Source organism: Tamandua tetradactyla, chromosome 5 (genome assembly GCF_023851605.1).
Source record: "Tamandua tetradactyla isolate mTamTet1 chromosome 5, mTamTet1.pri, whole genome shotgun sequence".
Classification (NCBI taxonomy): Eukaryota; Metazoa; Chordata; class Mammalia; order Pilosa; family Myrmecophagidae; genus Tamandua; species Tamandua tetradactyla.
The window spans coordinates 111,396,644-111,406,013 of NC_135331.1; the positions used below are offsets into that span (position 1 = coordinate 111,396,644).

Here is a 9,370-nt window from a genome sequence, read left to right on the forward strand (position 1 = left end):
GGGTAACTCAGGAAGCCAGGGTAGTTCTTTATGAGTTCTTCTGAGGAACTCTGTGACTAATTTCACTTTGTGTTACTCCTGCAGACCATATTTGCCAAGGTCCTGGCCATCCCCAGACATCTTATAGCCATCCAACAGTGACTGAGCCCCAAACACCTCATAGCTGTTGACCACGTGGACCAGCCTGGAGGGCCTGGGACAAGTGATAGGTCTTATCCAAGTCCTTTGTGAAGACAGCTGCAATGGACTATAATTGTGAGTATGGGCTCTCCTGAGGACTTCTTATATGGTCTTGAATTTCAAGGTCTATGTCATTGGCCCACAGATCTCCTTTGTAATTGCCATGCCATCACATTTGACTCCAAACATGATGGGTGAAATAGCCACAGTTAGTGGCAGCTCTCTCCACCCCCACCAGCACACAACAGCTTTGCCCCCTCTTGCTTTCCACATCCTGCTAAGGTTCTTATTAAATTGAGTTTCACTGCCTGCAGCCCCTATTGGTTCTGGCTGTCAAAACAGTTTCCAACCACTGGAGAGTTGGCCTGGAGGATGCTGTGCTCCACACACCCATATAGGCATCCTCCTGCACAAAGCTCCAGCAGCAGCACTGACCCTGGTGGAAGAACTGGGCAAGATGGGCCTACACTGCAGCTCAGTCTATAGTAGCCTCTGACATAAGATGCTGAGATTTTTCCCCCTGGCTCCAGGGTCACTCTTTTGAGGTTGTGCTCCCTACAATAAGCTGGATGAGGCAGGCAACAAGGGTAGAACCTCGAAATGAGACTTTGTCTACAGCTTTGTGGCACCAGCTGTTGGGCCAAATCCAGGAAAAATAGTGACCACACCAGAAAGTTGGCCTTCTTAATCAATTTAGCCACAAAGAGGGCAGTGATTTGAGTTTGCTCAACCACCTTTGTCACACCCACGTTTCCAGTTGCCAAGTGGCTGGGTCCAGTTTCCATGGTTGCATCAGGAGTGGAAAGTTCCACAAATGATCTGTCCACATACACCCACAGTTCATGGCTCATGAGCTTGACGAAGTCCCCATTGGTTGGAACAGTTTTCCCATGGTGCTGATTGGCCCAGCCTTCATACTACTGAAGACATTTGGAGACCACGTCCAAGTCAGCAGATTGGAGCTGATGTAGAGCTTGCCATTGTCCAAAGTCTCCGAGAAGCTAGGGAGGTGCAGGTCCCTCAGTCAGATCAGCCAGGGCGAGTCCAGCTGCAATGCCAACCAGACAGCCTTCATGGCCTTCTGCATGTCTTCCTTGTCTCCTTCAGCTACCAGACACATGACCTCTCCAGTGGGTGGGTTGACAGTGGAGAATGTTTTCTTGCTGACGGAATCAGGCCATTCATTGTCTATGAAGATCCGGTTGTAGATGAACTCAGGTAATTGGTTGGGGGCCCAAGACTGGCAGTGGCTAGTGAGATGAAAGGCAACATAATGTGGTGGGAGTGCAGTGCAGAGGTAATAGCATTTTAAATTAAAACATGTCAATGTGGGTGGTTTATTTTTCTAAGTTATGGATAGAAGAAACAAATTACCTTGGTCATGCCTTTTTGGTTCTAGGAAAGACCACTAATTTGTTCTATAATAGTTCTCTTTTTCTTAACAATTAATATTTATTTGAAAGAAAACTTTGAATTTCGGGAAGACACAGAAATAACTGATACATACATTAATTTTAAATTTTTCACTAAGCCTTAAGTAGAATATCCCAAATCTTTAGATTTGCCTAAAATTTAATCAGTTCAATTTAACAATCAAGAAATCTAAAGCTACCAATCAGAGCTTATAATTAATGTGAGAGAACTAGGTTAACAAACTTGAAATATGTAATGTGAGTAAAAACAACTTTAAAAAACTTTGTTTAAGTTGTACATTCTAATTGAGGAGATATGTTCAATTTTTTTAGTGTCAACAATAGGTGAATAGGGGATGGTGCAGTGGTGGCTCAGTGGCAGAATTCTCGCCTGTCATCGACCTGAGTTCGATTCCTGGTACCTGCCCATACAAACAAAGGAAAAAAAAATAGGTGAATAGGTATTGTTGCTTTTGCCAGGGAGTTACTGGAAAAAGGCAGTGGATTTTTTTGTGTGATGTGCTCAAAAGACTAATTCCTGAGACTCTGGAGTTTCAAAGAGAGAAAAAGTTTATTACTAGGTATGCAGCAGGAGAGCAGATGGCCTATCAGCATAAAACTCTGTCTCTCTGAACTGCAGTAATTCTGATAGTTCTATAGCACCAAAAGATGGACAGGTTTCAGGATAAGGATCACGGTGACCGCACATAATATAATTAGAGGTAATCTAATTATTGAGTATACTCAGATTGATTACATGCTTAGTCACAGAACATATGTAAGAAAATGGTGGCCTTAGTACGATGATGGGCATGATTTTTAGAATTATAATGAGGTATAGGTGACAGAGGTTAAAGTCCTAAGCTACTGTGTATGTCAAACGAGCCTATCTAGTTTAGATCTAGTCTTTGGTTATCAAGATAAGTTTGGACTTGGGTTGGGTTAGTTCTGTGCTGACCCAGGACCCTTCATTAATAAACATTAGGGGCTGTCTGTAGTGGCTACAAGCTTCTAAAGTTGAAAAACTGGATAAATGAGTACAAGCGAAGGTTAGTCACAAGGTTTTTACAATCACAAGGGCACAAGTTAAAGACTATACAATCATTATCACAGATCACGGGAGCTGAATTACAATCGAAGCTTTCAGGTATTTCCCACTGTGTACTTTAATACACCAGAAAGCAAAAAGGAACATCTATACAAGAATTCAATAATAAAATCATTTCTTAAATCCCAATTCCTCATTTACAACTCCACCCACTCATTTGATAATTATCTACCAATCTTGAGGGATTGCTGAGCAATGGCTCTTCTAACTTCTTCAAGGCTGAAAAAGGGCGTTGTCATTAAGGGCAAGGGGATGAAACTGATTGGTGTCATCTGAAAGACTATTTTTTCTGGGTTTCAAGGCTTATCTGGTATTAGAATAATCCAGAGGATTTAAGCCTCTGAAAAACAAACTTAATATGTAAAATTTTTTGGAGCCCAGGGTAGCTTTCAATGTTTCCAGGAATACAGGTTTACTATACTGTGGCAGTTTGCAATATCACCGCTGAAATTTGCATAATAACCTCTAGTATGACCTCTTGACTTGATTTGTCATCTCTTAGTCATTTAAACTCTATTTCTTTTTGCCCTTTTGGTCAACTAATCCAACAATGCAAGGGCCAGGTTCATCCCTGGGTCTCATATCTCATGTTGCCAGAGCCAGGCTTAACCCTGATTCATGTCCCACAATGCCAAGGCCACGCTCACATCCCTGGATATCATATCCCATGTAGGGGGGAAGGTCAGAGTTTGACTTAGAGACATCACATTTGAGCAACAGCAGAGGTTCTCTGGAGATAACTATTAGACCTTGATTATAAATAGGTTCAGTTTTCTATTACTCAGAAATGAGTTTCATAAGGGCAAAGCTCAAGACTGAGGCCTTGGCTTATTAAATTGGAAGACTCTCTTGCTGAAGAAAATGTCAGAAATTTCCTGGGTGGGGAAGTTTAATAGTTCTATTTTTTTCCTGCCCCTTAAGACTTTTCAAATATTTTTTCATTTTCTGGCCAAAATATGCTGAAATGCATCAGGGTGTAACATTAGCTTGTACATGATATTAAGATTTTGTTCCTTATTCTAGGTTTCATATCAAATAAAGCTGAATTAGGCTGCTTAAATAAACTGACCTAACAGGTTAAATTAGATAGTGTGATACATAAAATTTAAATTTTGGACAAAAATAAACGTTTTTTCCTTGATTTCACACAAAAAGTTAAAGTTTTAAAATATAGCCAATATTTTTTTTACCTTGTATATCGATTTACCTTCGTTTTAACAAGATCAGCATCAGTGACATCTTTAATGGGAGTTTGATCTTTTTAGGGTTTTTTTTTTTTTTTAGCAGGTACTCTACGGACTTATGCTGATTTTCAGAGTTGGAGAACTAAATCTGAGTCTCAGGTGTCACACAGATACTGAAAGTTTCAGGGAACTACTAGGTTACACAAAGAGCACAGCATTTCAAAATTTAAAGGTAATAGTTAAACCTTTAATCTAAGCTCTATCTTTTATAAGAATTTTTAAATAAAGCTACTTTCAGAAGTAAAAACACTAGACAGTTGTTTTACATTAATAAACCATAGCAGAGGTTCTGTTCTGTTTCACTTTTACATATTTACTAGAGTTGTGTTAATTAACAGATACAATAATACATGTGTATTTGTTCTGCTTCTCTTTCAAAGTCATTCCTTGTTACTGATGGAGCTCTGACCTATAGCTGAGCACCTATACTTTTAGAAAAGTATAAGAGCAAAGTAGTGCAGGCACATTTGGCTGTTTCTGTGATCTGTAGTTTTTAAGAATAACTGAAACCATGACCAATAATACTATACCATTATTTATAATCATACAGATTAGTATCAGGATTATAACACGGACAGTGAGAATATTGCCAAATTTTTAGGAATTTTATACAATCTCTAAATATATAAATACAAATACAAAGTTAACTAGCAACAGGATGGAAAATCCCCTTTAAACATTGTAATATTTCCCAAACATCTCCCATGCAATATGTTAAACTATTTTAGCACCATGTGTTTACAAGGTGAAAGAACAAATTCTTTATAACAGTTTTTCCCTTAATAGAGATAAGACTTTTCTGAAATAAAGGATGACAAGGCCAATATAAACATTAACAAGGATATTATTCTGATGTAAAATCTTCGTTTTCTAGATGGAATACTTGGATGATAAAGAAAAAAGCTTAAAAAAAATTTACATTAAGAGAAGGCTAACAATTCACCTTATTTTAACAGGGAAAAAAACCTAAACTTTACTTTAATATGAATACCCAGTTTGACACAAAAGCTTTCCTTTTCTGAAATAAACAGACATTAAATTTTTGGTTAGCATTGACTATGATAGACAGAATTTACTTTTATAAACCTATAACTTTCTATATTCATTCAGGGCTTATAGTCAGTGTACAAACAAAATGTACTTTTAATAAGACAATATGATCATCTTAGTATGGGAAATAATAACTATCTATCCCACCTTTAGTTTTTATTTACCCAGATGGCACATAATGAGAAATAAATCAGATAACAAATTCACAAAGCTTTTTTAGCATGCGTACTTCTTTCCATTAACAGTATTCATGAAGGGGAGAGGAGACAAAGACACTACAAAATAATGGAAGAAGGGAGAAATTTATGCTTGGGTTTAGAACACAACCAGGCATCTATATACTTTATAGTCACATATGAACACAAATGATTACTTTATAATATGCTTAAAATGTTTCAGTCCAATCTATCACTATCTTCAAAGCTCAGAAAGCCCTGAGTTTCAAATATAATATAATATACATATAAGGGGTAAGGTGAGGCGAAGCATGAAGCCTGGCTGGTTGAACTTAGATTTGAAAATTTTAGGCGAGGACAGGGTGGGATCTGAGCGTTCCTATGCCCTTCTTTTAACTATTAAATCTATTTTACTAAAAGGCAATTGGAAAAGTTCTTTGCTTTTTCCAGAGGTAGCGCTTTTGTAACTTTCTGCTGCCTTATGGAAATTCCAGGAGCAGTTTCTTTCTAATGTCCAGGTTTGTTTACAATAATTAAACAAATAAAACTAAGGCTTTTGAATCTTGCTGCCCAGAGAGTTTTGTATTTTTTTTTTACTACAGAAGTACCAATTGATATATTTATATAAAGATGCCTATTTTGGGGAGCGGGGGGTGGGATGGGTGCATGGTCTGGGAACCGAACCTAGGTGTCTTGCATGGAAAGCAAGCATTCTACCACTGAACCACACGTGCACCCCCCAGGATGCCTGTTTTTTAAGCAGTCCAGATAGAGCCCTTTAAGAATTTATTGTTAATTTGCTGTTACCATCCAGAGGTGTGAGAATATACACAGAAAAGGCAGACAGACACAAATAGAAAGCTAGTTATACAGAAACACAAAAATACTTCTGAGAGGGACAAATAAAGGATTGAACATATTATCTGATCCCATCTCTGCCTTTTGCAGAAAAATTTAACTGTAATATGTTTTACTTTAACTGTGGAGGTAATATCCTTCCATAGAGCCTTCTCAGGCCATTTCTCATATTGAGGCTTGATTATATTACAGAAATAAACCCTTTTTCTCAGAGACTTACAATGAAAATCTTCAATTTTCAGTACAGCCCAAAGGTTCCCTTCTTAGAGAATTCCCATACTCAGTAACTAGTTAGAAACATTTGAGCAATACAAATGCAGTAAGACACCAACTAACAAATTTAAACAGACACTTAACACTTATTAGTAACTAGCCCAAAACCACCAACTAACTAAGGCATTAAGCACTTAACACACCGTGTAACAATTGAAAAGCATTAAATATTCAATTAGGCCTTGCATAATTACTATACCTAGGTAACACACCAGCTAACATTTAAAAAGGCTTACTTAAATTCATTGAACACCAACTAATCATTTTCCAGGAGTATATTCAACAGACAAACTCAGATCAGGGCCTCAGACCCATATAGCATGGTGCCCAGAAAACAGGAGGTCAGAGCAAGGGGGATTGTTCTGGAAGCTGACCCAGACCTAGGTCCAGGGGCCTTGAACCTCCCTATTAACTCCCTGGTCCCCTTTCACTCCTCGTTGACTCACTCACCCAGTCAGATGTCTGGACATGGAACTGGAAATAATTTCTCTCTTTGAAGCTTTTTAAGGCACCAAAAGTCTCTGGAGTGCCGGCAGAACAGAGCAGCCCTGGTTGCTGAGCCTCTAGACTAAATACAGTCCAGCAACTGCAAAAGGCTTGGCTACTGCGACTCCGGAGCCTCAGGCATTGACCCTTCATGGTCACCAAATTGTTATCGGACAAAGACTGTGGAGTCTTTTGCCCAGTGCACTCAAATGACCAATTTCTGAGACATAGGGTTTCAAAGAGAAAAAGGGTTTATTGCTAGGTGCGTAACAAGAGATGAGAAGGTCTATCAGCTCAAAATTCTGTGTCTGTGAACTGCAGTAATTCTGATAGTTTTATAGCATCAAAAGATGGATAAGTTTTAGGATAAGAAGCACGATGGCCCCGGGTGTTATAATTAGAGGTGATATAATTACTGAGCGTGTGCAGATTGATTACATGCTTAGTCACAGAACATATGTAAGAAAATGGCAGCCTTAATATGATAATGGGCATGATTTTTAAGGTTATAATGAGGTATAGGTGACTTTTGTGCTAAAGTCCAAACTACTCTGCATGTCAGGCAGGCCCATTTTGGTTAGATCCGGTCTTGGTTATCAAGATGACTTTGGACTTGGGGTGGGTTAGTTCTGGGCTGACCCAAGGCCCTTGATTCATAAACATTAGGGACTGTCTTTAGTGATCACAAGCCTCTAATCTTGAAAAACTGGATAAATGGGTAGAAGTGAAGTTTAGTCACAATGTTTTTACAATCACAAGGGCACGAGATAAAGGCTATGCAATCATTATCAGAGATCAAGACTGTTGGATTACAATTCAAAGTTTTCAGGTTTTCCCTCTGTCTACTTTAATACACCAGAAAAGCAAAAAGAATATGTTGTATAGATATACAATAATTCAGTAATCAAAATCATCCCTTAAGTCCCAGTGTCTTGGTTATGGGGGTTCATTGGCCTCAGGCTGGCAATCACAGGTGTATCTATCAGACACTGTCTATACACACCTCCACAAACGAGTACTAAGGATTAAGTTTAACAGGTAAATAGCATATGGTCCCCAAATATATTCAAAGGAGAAGAAGGCATACTTTTCATGGGCTTCAAGGCAGCAAGGGGCAGAGATACAAATCACTAAACCACGAGGGAGGACCCAACAAGGGTGGACTAGAGATAAGAAGTGCAGAGCCCTGGCCACGCAGAGGGGAGGAGCGTGGAGGCTTCGTGGACTTGCTGGCAGCTGAGCCAGGTCAGGAACTGTGGTTAGGATGCCAGTGGGTGTAGGAAGGCGCCTTCAAGACTGGAGAAAACAGTCAAGCCAAGACACCAAGCCGTAGAAGCAGGGCCCTTTCAGAAAACAACAGAGGGTTTGTTTTGGGTAGAGGGATGTAATCGAATGAGATTGTATAAATCAGAGAACCAAAAGCCTCATCCAACTAGCACCAGGAACAATGCTGTTCTGTATTCCTCAATAGCACTGCAACTGAGAACCTGAGTGTGTATGTGTGTTGGGGGGTAGGGGTGGGGTTAGGAAATTACAAGAGGGTAGGATAGTTTCCAAACCCTGAGGTTTGACATACTTTTTGTGGTGGCTCCATAGCTGAGGGCTGTCCTGCTGCCCAACCCCCAGCCTGGGGCCCCTGTCTACTGGAATCAATACCATCCATTAGCAGGAAACATCTTTTTTTTTTTTTTTTTCTTTTTTTTTTATTAATTAAAAAAAGAATTAACAAAACAATTAGAAATCATTTCAATGTACATGTACAATCAGTAATTCTTAATAACATCACATAGTTGCATATTCATCATTTCTTAGTACATTTGCATCGATTTAGAAAAAGAAATAAAAAGACAACAGAATAAGAATTAAAACAATAATAGAAAGAAAAAAAAACAAAAAAAACAAAAACAAAAAACCTATACCTCACATGCAGCTTCATTCAGTGTTTTAACATAATTGCATTACAATTGGGTAGTATTGTGCTGTCCATTTCTGAGTTTTTATATCCAGTCCCGTTGTACAGTCTGTATCCCTTCATCTCCAATTATCCCTTCTCTCTTTTTTTTTTTTTAATTAACAGAAAAAAAGAAATTAACCCAACATTTAGAGATCATACCATTCTACACATGCAATCATTAATTCTTAACATCATCACATAGCTGCATGATCATCATTTCTTAGTACATTTGCATTAGTTTAGAAGAACTAGCAACATAACCGAAAAAGATATAGAATGTTAATATAGAGAAAAAATAAAAGTAATAATAGTAAAATCAAAACAAAACAACACAAAACAAAACAAAAACCTATAGCTCAGATGCAGCTTCATTCAGTGTTTTAACATGATTACTTTACAATTGGGTATTATTGTGCTGTCCATTTTTGAGTTTTTGTATCTAGTCCTGTTGCACAGTCTGTATCCCTTCAGCTTCAATTACCCATTGTCTTACCCTGTTTCTAACTCCTGCTGAACTCTGTTACCAATGACATATTTCAAGTTTATTCTCGAATGTCCGTTCACATCAGTGGGACCATACAGTATTTGTCCTTTAGTTTTTGGCTGGATTCACTCAGCATAATATTCTC

The 9,370-nt window shown here is 38.4% G+C and overlaps 1 pseudogene; it reads right to left on the reverse strand.

The window, feature by feature from the left end:
• Positions 1-28: 28 nt before the first annotated feature.
• LOC143682284 (aldehyde dehydrogenase, mitochondrial pseudogene) lies at positions 29-3,939 on the reverse strand (annotated as a pseudogene).
• Positions 3,940-9,370: the final 5,431 nt, after the last annotated feature.